Source organism: Oncorhynchus masou, chromosome 9 (assembly GCF_036934945.1).
Source record: "Oncorhynchus masou masou isolate Uvic2021 chromosome 9, UVic_Omas_1.1, whole genome shotgun sequence".
Classification (NCBI taxonomy): Eukaryota; Metazoa; Chordata; class Actinopteri; order Salmoniformes; family Salmonidae; genus Oncorhynchus; species Oncorhynchus masou.
In genome coordinates, this window is record NC_088220.1 from 78,783,923 (window position 1) to 78,798,421 (window position 14,499).

The following is a 14,499-nucleotide window of genomic DNA, read 5'->3' on the forward strand; positions in this document are numbered from 1 at the left end:
AATTCAACAATATTTCTGTAATCCAAACTGTTGGAATGGGTTCTTAAAGAACAATTGTCAGATCAGCTGTTGTTTTGGGTAAAATATCTCCCAGTTGTCAGGTTCACATCCAAATGTTGTGGAATTTATAGGATTAAACATGAAACTACTTGTGAGAAGATGAAATATGATGTTAGCTTTCTAAAATATTTTTTTCATGTAAAGTTTATCCAGTCAGTAACCACACCCACGTGAGCACAGACATCACGCCAAATGTAATGGAACACCCTTTTTTCCCCGAGTGTTTAAAAGAACCCGCTGTATAATTCTCTATAGACCAGTTGCATGCAGCGCCTGTTGAATATGTTACAAATGGTTAAGGCATTTAAATCTCTATAGACCAGTGCATTGAAGGGCTGCTACAGGTGTGCAAAATGGTTCTAGCTCTACAAAAGACCAGCGGGACCGACAGGGTGAGTTGAAAGGTGCTAAATGGTTAGAAACTCTGAAACTTTTAACATAGAAGAAGAAAATCTCTGTTGACCAGTTACATGCAGTGCCAGCCTAATAAGTTACAAATGGTTAAAGAAAACTACACAACTAAAGACCAAGCAGGTGGACGGTGTTGAACCAGACATCAGCAAGAGTTAGAATCTACAAGACCAGACAGCGTGGAGCTGTGGCTACACGGCTGAGAAATGGTTTAAACTAAAGACCAGCGGAACCGACAGCGTGAGCAGTAAGGTACGACATGGTTAGAAACTCTGAAACTCTCTCTCTCTCCCTGAAGAAGAAGACTACAAAGGAACATTCAGTCTGCAGCTGTTTGAGTACCTTAGTCTAGTAAAGTCGACCGAGAACCACAGGGTGGTACGTTGAAAGATCCATTCTAACGAACACTTCCTCTGGAAGATCCTTTCTCACAGACACTCCGAAACCAAGAAAGACATGGTGATTTCTGGTGGATAACCAGAGACTTACACAACCAGAGACTTTCTGTCCAATTACTCCCCGTAGATGGATCGAGAGAACAGAGACAGCAAAGGCAGACACACGTAAATATGTACGTTGCAATTCTTTCAAATGAGCGGCAGTTCATGTGCAAAGTATTTGCATTTCCATGTGCATAGTTATCAGCTGTATGTACATTAGTGGAATTCCTTTGTCTCTCCCTTTCCCACTCTTTTGAATCCGCCATTTTGTGTAACAAGCCATCATATCGGTTTAGTCCACTAGGGACTTTTCATTGCATTGTGTAGTAATCAATGTGTAAGCTATCCTGTTTGTGTGTTTATGTCATTCTGTATGATTGTTTAGTTTGTTAGTAAATAAATAGGGAAGCCAATTTGTACATCACTGATTCATCATTTATGCTAGAGTTCGTGCAGATATCCAACAGTTTTGCGACATTCAGAATGAGACTGAAGGTAAATAAGAAGGAATGAATTGACTGTGACTGATGTAAGAGATATTTATATCTTTAGAGTTTAGTCGGGAGATTGTAACTCGTTAAACAACTTTTCCCTTGGTGCCACAGATTACTACTTAATTAATTGTTATATGATTAATTTAATCATGTAATAATTGAACATGGAATGTAATTACAGTCAAACACGTAAATTATAGTCAAAACACGACAGTACAGACTTGCTATTGAGAAAGGCTGCCGCAGGCAGACCTGGCTCTCAATGAAAAACAGGCCATGTGCTCACCGCCCACAACATTAGCTGGAAACTGAGCTGCACTTCCTAACCTCCTGCCAAATGTATGACTTAGAGACACATATTTCCCTCAGATTACACAGACCCACGAAGAATTCCAAAACATACCTGATTTTGATAAACTCCCATATCTACAGTGTGAAATACCACAGTGGGCCAATTAAAGAAGCAAGATTTGTGACCTGTTGCCACAAGAAAAGGGCAACCAGTGAAGAATAAACACCATTTCAAATAAAACCTATATTCATGTTAATTTATTTTCCCTTTGTGTTATTTGTACATCGTTACAACACTGTGTATAGCCACATATGACATTTGAAATATCTTTATTCTTTTGGAACTTTTGTGAGTGTAATGTATACTGATAATTTTTATTGTTTATTTCACTTTTGTTCATAATCTATTTCACTTGCTTTGGCAATGTAAACATTGCCAATGAAGCCCCATAAATTGAATTGAAATTTAAACTGAATTGAAATTGAGAGAGAGAGAGATTTAGCTGTAAATGCCTGCATAGACCTCCACACGCTCCTTATTCACACAGACCTACATGTACCATCAGCTGTAGATTCATGTTCACAGCTCTTTATTCTAAGCACCACACTAATAGGCTCTGGAGTAAGAGTTTATGTCTCTCCTGGGCCTACAGTATGTCTCTCCTGGACCTATGTCTCTCCTGGGCCTATGTCTCCCCTGGGCCTTTGTCTCTCCAGGGCCTATGTCTTTCACGGGACTATGTCTCTCCTGGGCCTATGTCTCTCCAGGGCCTATGTCTCTCCTGGGCCTACTGTATGTCCCTCCTGGGCCTATGTCTTTTCTGGGCCTAGGTCTCTCCAGGGCCTATGTCTCTCCAGGGCCTATGTCTCTCCTCGGCCTACTGTATGTCTCTCCTGGGCCTATGTCCCTCCTGGGCCTACAGTATGTCTCTCCTGGGCCTATGTCTCTCCTGGGCCTATGTCTCCCCTGGGCCTTTGTCTCTCCAGGGCCTATGTCTTTCACGGGACTATGTCTTTTCTGGGCCTATGTCTCTCCAGGGCTTATGTCTCTCCTGGGCCTACTGTATGTCACTCCTGGGCCTATGTCCCTCCTGGGCCTATGTCTTTCCTGGGCCTATGTCTCTCCTCAGTCTATGTCTCTCCAGGGAATATGTCTCTCCGGGGCCTATGTCTCTCCTGGGCCTACTGTGTGTCTCTCCATGGCCTACTGTATGTTTCTCCACGGCCTACTGTATGTCTCTCCAGGGCCTACTGTATGTCTCTCCTGGGCCTACTGTATGTCTCTCTAGGGCCTACTGTATGTCTCTCAAGGGCTTAAGTCTCTCCAGGGCCTATGTCTCTCCTGGGTCAAAGTCTCTCCTGGACCTATGTCTCTCCTGGTCAAGCGCGCAGGCTTGTTTGTGCGTGTGTGTGTGTAGGGGCAGACCGGCCATCAGGTGGCAGGTATCCTAGCGGTTAAGAGCGTTCGGGCCAGTAACCGAAAGGTCGGATTCCCGAGTCAGAAAGGTAGAAGAATCTGCCTTTCTGCCCTTGAGCAAGGCAGTTAACCCCCAACAACAACTGCGACCCGGGCTTTGATGACGTGGACGTCAGCCCCCCCCTGCACCTCTCTGATTCCACTGACCTGACCACTGAACCCTGACCTGACCACTGACCCCTGACCTCACCACTAACCCCTGACCTGACCACTGACCTGAACACTGACCTGAACACTGACCTGATTCTATGCCCGTGCAGGTGGATTAACATGGAGTTTGAGTCTACTTGACATGTTTGGCGGCTACTCTAGCTGGAGGGAATGGAAACATTGCTCTACGTGCCCAAACACACACACACTCACATACACACACACAAACACACTCATACACACACACCCACTCATACACACACACACACGAATACACACTCATACACACACATACTCACACATACTCACATACATACATATACACACACACACAGCTCAAGAATGTAAACAATCTCAGACACGCTATAGGAATATAAACACACACACACTCAAACACACAAGTGTAGCGACAGTAATTATTGATTAACTTGGATGCAGATTCATGTTCTGCAAAGTAGCCTACTGTGAGTTTACAATACACACACACACACACACACACACACACACACACAGGTCTGATTAGAGACCGCAGACACACAATCCTTTCCCATCCACCATCCACTTCCCTCATCCCCAATCCTATCATCCCCTGCCCTCCCCTTCATAGATAACAGCAAGGGATCTGTGCAGTACTAAGAAGAATGGCCTATAGCATGATACTGATGTTAATCTTTCTGGTGTTATTGAATGCATAGCGTTGTTGTTGTTTTACTGTAATGTATTCATGTAATGACCGTAAAGGATTTAATTTCACATTTTATGACTGTGCTCTTGGTCTGGTAATGAAGAGCTAAGGCAATTAACTGTTATCTGTTCTGTCAGGGAAAGCTGTCGGTGTGTGTGTGTGTGTGTGTGTGTGTGTGTGTGTGTGTGTGCGTGTGCGTGCGTGCGCGTGTGCGTGTGCGTGTGCGTGTGCGTGTGCGTGTGTGTGTGTGTGTGTCAGTGGAGTAGAGAGACACTAAGGTCTGTGTGAAGACAGAGAAGATAAGTCAGTCTTAATAATCCTCTGTCTGCTCTACCAACCTGTCTAATACAGCTATCTGATGAATATCTCTTGAAGATGTACACACACACACACACACACACACACACACACACACACACACACACACACACACACACACACACACACACACACACACACACACACACGAAAATGTAGACAGACACACACACAGAGTTATACTCATGGAACACTTTCTCAATGGCTCTCATATAAACTAATCAAACACGGAGTCCCTACACTCTGACGTTTTCCCTTAACATCATGTGCAACATCAGGTTTAACATCAGGTGCAACATCAGGTTTAACATCAGGTGCACCATCAGGTTTAACATCAGGTGCACCATCAGGTTTAACATCAGGTGCATCATCAGGTGTAACATCAGGTGCATCATCAGGTGCATCATCAGGTTTAACATCAGGTTTAACATCAGGTGCATCATTAGGTTTAACATCAGGTTTAACATCAGGTTTAACATCAGGTGCAACATCAGGTGTAACATCAGGTGCATCATCAGGTGCAACATAATATATCCCATTTAGCAGACGCTTTTGTCCAAAGCGACTTACAAGTCGGCTGGGGCCACTACTTTTACATATGGGTGGCCCCAGCAGGAATCGAACCCACGACGCTTGGCGTTGCAAGTGCCATGCTCTACCGACTGAGCCACACAGGACTTATAGGACATCAGGTGCATCATCAGGTGCGTCATCAGGTGTAACATCAGGCGCGTCTAGTTCAACCACAGAAGCTCTTTAGGATGGGACTTCTACAGTAGAAGCCTTCTCCAATTAAACCTTGCCTGATTGGACAATTGGTTTGATCCCACGTGTATCAGAGGGTTACATCTCTGTTCCCGTTCCAGCCCATCTCTGTTCCCGTTCCAGCCCAATGCCTTCTCTCTGTTCGACGTTCTGATATCCATCCCTGATGAAGGAAAACCAGAGATGCTCCTGCTTGAGCAGAGCGTGTCGGCAAGGGAGAGGCTCATGAAGACATTCTCATATTCCCAGAGTGTATCAGAGAGAGGAACGCTACTGTGGGAACAGTACGGAATCATGCACCGCATCATAGATAGAGGAGGGGATGGGAGGGGAGCAGAATGGATGGGTGGAGAGGGGAGTGTAGGGAGGGGACGGAAGGGGATGGGAGGGGGGGAAGGGGAAAGGAGAGTATGGGAAAGGAGAGGGGAGGAGGGGAAAGGAGGGGAGAGGAAGGAAAATGAGACGAAAGGAGAGGAGGGGAAAGGAGAGGAAAAGAGAGGAGGGGAAAGGAGAGTATGGGAAAGGAGAGGGGGTAGGGGAAAGGAGAGGAGAGGAGAGGAGAGGAGGGAAAAGGAGAGGAAAGGAGAGGAGTGAAAAGGAGAGGAAAAGAGAGGAGGGAAAAGGAGAGGAAAAGAGAGGAGGGAAAAGGAGAGGAGAGGAGGGGAAAGGAGAGGAAAGGAGAGGAGGGAAAAGGAGAGGAGGCTAGAATAGGGGAAAGGAGAGGGGAGGAGGGGAAAGAAGAGGAGAGGAGGGAAAAGGAGAGGAAAGGAGAGGAGGGAAAAGGAGAGGAAAGGAGAGAAGGGAAAAGGAGAGGAAGGTAGAATAGGGGAAAGGAGAGGGGAGGAGGGGAAAGAAGAGGAGAGGAGGGAAAATGAGAGGGAAGGAGAGGAGGGAAAAGGAGAGGAAAAGAGAGGAGGGGAAAGGAGAGTATGGGAAAGGAGAGGGGGTGGGGGAAAGGAGAGGAGATGAGATGAGGGAAAAGGAGAGGAAAGGAGAGGAGGGAAAAGGAGAGGAAAAGAGAGGAGGGGAAAGGAGAGGAGGGTAGAATAGGGGAAAGGAGAGGGGAGGAGGGGAAAGAAGAGGAGAGGAGGGGAGGAAAATGAGAGTAGAGGAGGGGAAAGGAAAGGAGGGGGAAGGATAGGAAAAGAGAGGAGATGAAATGAGAGGCGAGCAGAGGGGGGAGAGGAAAGGGGAGGAGGGGAAAGGAGAGGAGGTAAAAAGGAGAGGAGAGGAGGAGAAAGGAGTGGAAGGGAAAGGAGAGGAGAGGAGGGGGAAGGAGAGGAGAGGAAATGAGAGGGGAGCCGAGGGGAGGAGGGAAAATAGAGTAGAGGAAAGGAGAGGAGAGGAGGGGAGGGGAGATGAGAGAAGAGGAAAGGAAAGGAGAGGAGAGGGCAGCAGAGAGGAGGAGGGGAATGGAGAGGAGAGGAATGGAAAGGAGGGGAGGGGAGGGGAAAGGGGAGGAGGAAGGGAGAGGAGAGGGGAGCAGAGAGGAGGAGGGGAATGGAGAGGAGAGGAATGGAAAGGAGGGGAGGGGAGGGGAAAGGGGAGGAGGAAGGGAGAGGAGAGGGGAGCAGAAGGGAGGAGGGGAAGGAGAGGAGAAGAAGGGAAAGGAAGGGAGGGGGAAGGGAGAGGAGAGAGGAAAGGAGAAGAGAGTAGGGGAAGGAGATGAGAGGAGGGGAAAGGAGAGGAGAGACCAGATGGATATGGAGCGAAAGAGGGAGTAGGTGTAGAGGATAGTGGGGAGACAGATCAACATTGAGAGAATAATGTCCTTGCTTCAGACAGATAATGATGAACAAGCTATGCAATGCTGTCCTTAGAATAACAACCTTCTCCATAGATTCCCATGGTGGAGGGAATGGGAGAGGGCTTAGAGAGAGAGGGGGCACATAGTACGATCATGACAGCTAAAAAAAGGGAGAGAGGTAAGAAAAGGGCAGTGAGAAAAGACATAGGGAAGATCTATCCCTCTCGGTCTCCTCCGTCTTTACCCTACTCACTTTCTTTATCTCCCTCCCTCCCTCCCTCCCTCCCTCCCTCCCTCCCTCCCTCCCTAGAGGCAGTGGATTCTTTTATAAGGAGTGTAATATTAAATAAACACTTTGTGTGGTTCTCCTGCTGACCTGGCTCCACTGACTCCATTAGAACATTGACCTTCAGAGGAGGAACTCACCTGAACTGGCCCGGGACTGAACATGCTCACACTTTATTTGGAAAGTCTGAATTTTCATGTTCTACAGATGGTCATACTATCAAACTATCTGTTGATAAGCAACTGCTTACTAAGGTTATGGTTAGGTTTAGAATAAGGGTTAGGGTTAAAGTTAGGGCTAGGGTAAGTGTTACGTTTGGGGTTAGGATAAGGGTTAGGGTAAGTGTTAAGGTTAGGGTTAGAACTAGAGCTAGGGTTAGTAGATAGTTAGTTGAAATGTTACTGATAGTCTGTAGAGCATCTACAGATGGACTGTCTAAAATAAAGTGTTACCCTCTCAAATCCACACAAACACTCATGCACACAGTCCATTCAGGTCATGTCTCTCTTTTGCCTCCAGCCCTCCCCTACCACCACAGCTAATCTTCTTTCATCTGACAGTAAGCCCATGGATGGGGGGATGACAGGACGAGGGGATGACAGGATGAGGGGATGGGGGTGACGGGATTTTTATCTTTTATTATTTTACCTTTATTTAACCAGGCAAGTCAGTTAAGAACAAATTCTTATTTTCAATGACAGCCTAGGAACAGTGGGTTAACTGCCTGTTCAGGGGCAGAACGACAGATTTGTACCTTGTCAGCTCGGGGGTTTGAACTCGCAACCTTCCGGTTACTAGTCCAACGCTCTAACCACTAGGCTACCCTACCCTGGGATGAGAGGTGACGGGATGAGGGGATGGGAGGTGACAGGATGAGGGGATAAGGGGATGGGGAGGTGGGAGGATGAGGGGATGGGGGGATGGGGAGGGGGGATGAGGGGATGGGAATGGGGACGATAAGGGAGAAGAGAAGAAAGACAGAAAGGATCTGTGCTCTTTGACCTCTGACCCACGGTCTCACAGCTCTCCGTGGAGAATGGTTGTCTGAAAGCCACAATGCCCCTCTGTGTTGCTAGACAATCCACAAAGACTCACATGCACACACATGTAATTACACAGACAGACAAACACACACACACCCCTATTCTACAGTACTATACTCGGAGCTCCATAAGAGATGTGAGGAACCCCCAAAATCCCCTCTCCGTGTCTGAGAATACGTTAATTCACCCCAATACCAGGCGGACACTACACGACTTTCAAAATGTTAACATCTCTGAGCCTCACATTAAACAACAGTCTTTCCTGTAGGTAGTTGTCTTGGCAACGTAGTGATGCTCACACTAAACCATGTGGCACAGACGGGAGGTCACACACAACAACGTTCTTCACGTGGTCGTGAGGATTCTCCGTACCGCACTAAAACAACGACACGATTAGATTATTAATGTAGCTGGAACGAGCTGTGGCTCAAAGCAGCCTCAGAAACGTTTCCAGTCAGATTTTCACGCTTTGCATACAGTGTTGAAATATCTAGCCAACAGTTTGAATTGGATAATATTGCCTGCGAACTTCAGAGCTCTAACAATTTCCCTTTGGCTTCGGTTTTGTGTAAAAACATGAGGTGGGACAGGCTGCCCGGCCAAACTGAGCAATTAGGGGAGAAGGGCCTTGGTTCAGGGAGGTGACCAAGGACTCGATGGTCACTCTGACAAAGCTCCAGAGTTCCTCTGTGGGGATGGGAGAACCCATACATACCATACATACCTCTACAAAGTCATGTCGCATATTCTTGACTCTGTCAGAGTTTCTCTCAAATGGCACCTTGTAAAGTTGTTTCATCGTCACGCGGTGCCGTTGGAGGATGTGTTGTATGGTCGACAGGCTTACAGCATTGATGTGGTTCCAGTTTTTTCCAACTGCTTACACACAAAATCTTTTCATGTCACACGATTTTTGAAACCTCTCACTCAAAGTGCAAAACTACACACCAAATATCCAAAACCATAAGCTATTTCTCAGCCTTTGACTCAGTTGTCAATTGCATAAAACACTTTTTTCAAAACACGACACACAATTCTCTAACTAAAACACAAAAATCTAACAGGAAGTGACTTGCTTTCCTTTTCCAAACACAACCAATCAAAATGCTACACTTATTCACCAGGTCACACACACACTCCTCACATGTGCAAACACTAATAGCTTAACTGATCACTAACCAATCACTGCTTTACTGTAGCATATGCCTATAAATAGGTCAAAGGTCAGATGACCTGTTTTGAACAATGGATGCCAACAATGGACAGAGAGCAAGAGGAGTAGGAGGGAGAGGAAGAGGAAGAAGAGGACGGGGGCAAAGAAGAGAAGGAAGGCAAGCCATCTCTGATGAGATGAGGGCAACACTTGTTGATCATGTGATCAACCACGATTTGACCATGAGAGAGGCTGGACTGAGAGTCCATTCCAACTTGAGTGGATTTACAGTGGCGTCCATAATTCGAACCTTCAGAAATGAGAACAGGTATGCAACTATCTAATGACTATTTTAGCATTACAGTAATGTACTGTAAAATACGTATGACTGCATAGTATTGCATAAACATTTGTAACTCTAAGCCATCCATTTACTGCACTGCATTGAATGAATGAGGTTGGTTTTCATGCTGTACTACATTGAATGAATGAGGTTGGTTATCATGCTGTACTACATTGAATGAATGAGGTTGGATTTCATGCTGTACTACATTGAATGAATGAGGTTGGTTATCATGCTGTACTACATTGAATGAATACGGTTGGTTATCATGCTGTACTACATTGAATGAATGAGGTTGGTTATTATGCTGTACTACATTGAATGAATGAGGTTGGTTATCATGCTGTACTACATTGAATGAATGAGGTTGGTTATCATGCTGTACTACATTGAATGAATGAGGTTGGTTATCATGCTGTACTACATTGAATGAATGAGGTTGGTTATTATGCTGTACTACATTGAATGAATGAGGTTGGTTATCATGCTGTACTACATTGAATGAATGAGGTTGGTTATCATGCTGTACTACATTGAATGAATGAGGTTGGTTATCATGCTGTACTACATTGAATGAATGAGGTTGGTTATCATGCTGTACTACATTGTTTTGTACATTGTTTACAGTTCCTATGCTGAACACATACTGTGTTTGAATTATGTACAGAGTGGAAAGGCAAAGACATCATGGAGGACAAGGACGCTTGTTTACAGATGTACAAGAGACTGCAATTATAAATATGGTTTTGGCCAACAATGCAATTAGGATTCGAGAGATAAGAGAGCATATCTTGAATAATGACACCATATTTACAATTTTTTCCAACTGCTTACACACGTTTTCAAAACTGTCTCCTTTTTTCAAAACTCTACACACAATTCCCAAAACTGCAAACACAAAATGCAAAATGTCTTCAAAATGTAACACTGCATTCAAAATGCCATAAACACATGTCAGAATGGAGCATTTGCATCAAATGGCAAACACTGCCTTCATAATAGTACATATTTGGATATACCATAAAAACACTGTTGGGAGGGGGGGGCAGTCACCAACAAGTGTTGCCCTAATGTTGCCCTAATCTCATCAGAGATGGCTCTCCTTCCTTATCTTATTTGCCCTCGTCCTCTTCTTCCTCTTCCTCTTCCTCTCCCTCCTACTCCTTTTGCTCTCTGTCCAATGTTGGCATCCATTGTTGGCATCCATAGGCCTAAACTACAGTAAAGTAAACCGGTTAGTGATCAGTTAAGCTATTAGTGTTTGCACATGTGAGGAGTGTGTGTGTGACCTGGTGAATAAGTGTAGCATTTTGATTGGCTGTGTTTGGAAAAGGAAAGCAAGTCACTTCCTGTTAGATTTTTGTGTTTTAGGTTGAGAATTGTGTGTAGTGTTTTGAAAAAAAGTGTTTTATGCAATTGACAACTGAGTCAAAGGCTGAGAAATAGCTTATGGTTTTGGATATTTGGTGTGGAGGTTTCAAAAATCGTGTGACATGAAAACATTTTGTGTGTAAGCAGTTGGAAAAAACTCCTCAGATCTCACCTCAACATGACTCTGGGAGTATCTCCACATATCTCACTGACACATTCACACACAAAATAATAATTATAATAATATATGTCATTGAGCAGATGCTTTTATCCATGCATGCATACATGTTATGTATGGATTGTCCCAGGAATCAAACCCACTACCCTGGTGTTACAAGTGCCATGCTCTACCAACTGGGCTACAAAGGACCAAATATATCCACAAGCTCACATGCAGATATGTACACTCTGGTGTGTGTTTATCTAGTTTTATTAATCATTGTATAGTTTGTACCTTAATGTTTATGATGCATACAGTTGATTCGTGTGTGTGTGTGTGTGTGTGCGTGTGTGCGTGTGTGCGTGTGTGCGTGTGTGCGTGCGTGTGTGCGTGCGTGTTTATACTTTTAGATAATATCTGAGTGTTTGTTTTTAAAGATGCTATATTACTTATGGGAATGTTGGGGAATTAAATAGTTCATGCTTTCTCAGCATTGTGGCAAGTTCACCCCATGAAGATAAAGTATCTTTGAATGGTGTTGGCACTGTAAGAACAAACCTGGGGGAGAGGGAGAATGCAAAAATCTAAGAAAGAAATTGAGAAACCTGTCCAACCAAAAACATAGAGACCCGGAAAACCTGAGTCTACGCCTTCACTATGGTGAATCACTAAAATAATACAGAAATACACTGTGGAAAAAGAAGGAGCAGCATGTCAGAAATCTGCTCAATGTAATTGAAGAATCCATAGACTCTAACCACTTCTGGGAAAATTGGAAAACACTAAACAAACAACAACACGAAGAATTATCTATCCAAAATGGAGATGTATGGGTAAACCACTTCTCCAATCTTTTTGGCTCTATAACAAAGAATAAAGAGCAAAAACATATACATGATCAAATACATATCTTAGAATCAACTATTAAAGACTACCAGAACCCACTGGATTCTCCAATTACATTGAATGAGTTACAGGACAAAATAAAAACCCTCCAACCCAAAAAGGCCTGTGGTGTTGATGGTATCCTCAATGAAATGATGAAATATACAGACAACAAATTCCAATTGGCTATACTAAAACTCTTTAACATCATCCTGAGCTCTGGCATCTTCCCCAATATTTGGAACCAAGGACTGATCACCCCAATCCACAAAAGTGGAGACAAATTTGACCCCAATAACTACCGTGGAATATGCGTCAACAGTAACCTTGGGGAAATCCTCTGCATTATCATTAACAGCAGACTCGTACATTTCCTCAATGAAAACAATGTACTGAGCAAATGTCAAATTGGCTTTTTACCAAATTACCATACAACAGACCATGTATTCACCCTGCACACCCCAATTGACAACCAAACAAAACAAAACAAAGGCAAAGTCTTCTCATGCTTTGTTGATTTAAAAAAAAAGCCTTCGACTCAATTTGGCATGAGGGTCTGCTATACAAACTGATGGAAAGTGGTGTTGGGGGTAAAACATACGACATTATAAAATCCATGTACACAAACAACAAGTCTGCGGTTAAAATGTGCAAAAAACACACACATTTCTTCACACAGGGTTGTGGGGTGAGACAGGGATGCAGCTTAAGCTCCACCCTCTTCAACATATATGTCAACGAATTGGCGCGGGCACTAGAAAATTCTGCAGCACCCGGCCTCACCCTACTAGAATCCGAAGTCAAATGTCTGCTGTTTGCCGATGATCTGGTGCTTCTGTCACCAACCAAGGAGGGCCTACAGCAGCACCTAGATCTTATGCACAGATTCTGTCAGACCTGGGCCCTGACAGTAAATCTCAGTAAGACCAAAATAATGGTGTTCCAAAAAAGGTCCAGTCACCAGGACCACAAATACAAATTCCATCTAGACACTGTTGCCCTAGAGCACACAAAAAACTATACATACCTTGGCCTAAACATCAGCGCCACAGGTAACTTCCACAAAGCTGTGAACGATCTGAGAGACAAGGCAAGAAGGGCATTCTATGCCATCAAAAGGAACATACATTTCAACATACCAATTAGGATTTGGCTAAAAAATACTTGAATCGTTCAAAGAGCCCATTGCCCTTTATGGTTGTGAGGTCTGGGGTCCGCTCACCAACCAAGACCAACCAAGACTTCAAATTGAGACTCTGCACGCAGAATTCTGCAAAAAATATCCTCTGTGTACAAGGTAGAACACCAAATAATGCAGGCAGAGCAGAATTAGGCCGATACCCACTAATTATCAAAATCCAGAAAAGAGCCGTTAAATTCCACAACCACCTAAAAGGAAGCGATTCCCAAACCTTCCATAACAAAGCCATCACCTACAGAGAGATGAACCTGGAGAAGAGTCCCCTAAGCAAGCTGGTCCTCGGGCTCTGTTCACAAACACAAACACACCTCACAGAGCAATTAGACCCACGCAAATCATGAGAAAACAAAATGATAATCACTTGACACATTGGAAAGAATTTACAAAAAAAACAGAGCAAACAAGAATGCAATTTTGCCCTAAACAGAGAGTAAACAGTGGCAGAATACCTGACCACTGTGACTGACCCAAACTTAAGGAAAGCTTTGACTATGTACAGACTCAGTGAGCATAGCCTTGCTATTGAGAAAGGCCGCCGTAGGCAGACATGGCTCTCAAGAGAAGACAGGCTATGTGCACACTGCCCACAAAATGAGGTGGAAACTGAGATGCACTTCCTAACCTCCTGCCCAATGTATGACCATATTAGAGAGACATATTTCCCTCAGGTTACACAGATCCACACAGAATTTGAAAGCAAGCCCAATTTTGATAAACTCCCATATCTACTGTATTTCTTTTCCCTTGTGTACTTTAACCATTTGTTCATTGTTACAACACTGTAAATATACATAACATGTTTATTGTTTTGAAACTTCTGCATGTGTAATGTTTACTGTTAATTTTTATAGTTTATTTCACTTTTGTATATTATCTACCTCACTTGCTTTGGCAATGTTATCATATGTTTCCCATTGCAATAACGCTCCTTGAATCGAAATGAATTGAATTGAGAGACACACAGAGAGAGAATTGAGAGAGAATTGAGAGAGAGAGAGAGAGAGAGAGAGAGAGAGAGAGAGAGAGAGGGAGAGAGGGAGAGAGGGAGAGAGGGAGAGAGGGAGAGAGGGAGGGAGAATGAGAGAGTAAGAGAGAAAGAAAGGCTGCCGTAGGCTATGTGCACACTGCCCACAAAATGAGGTGGAAACTGAGCTGCACTTCTTAACCTCCTGCCCAATGTATGACCACATTAGAGAGACATATTTCCCACAGATTACAC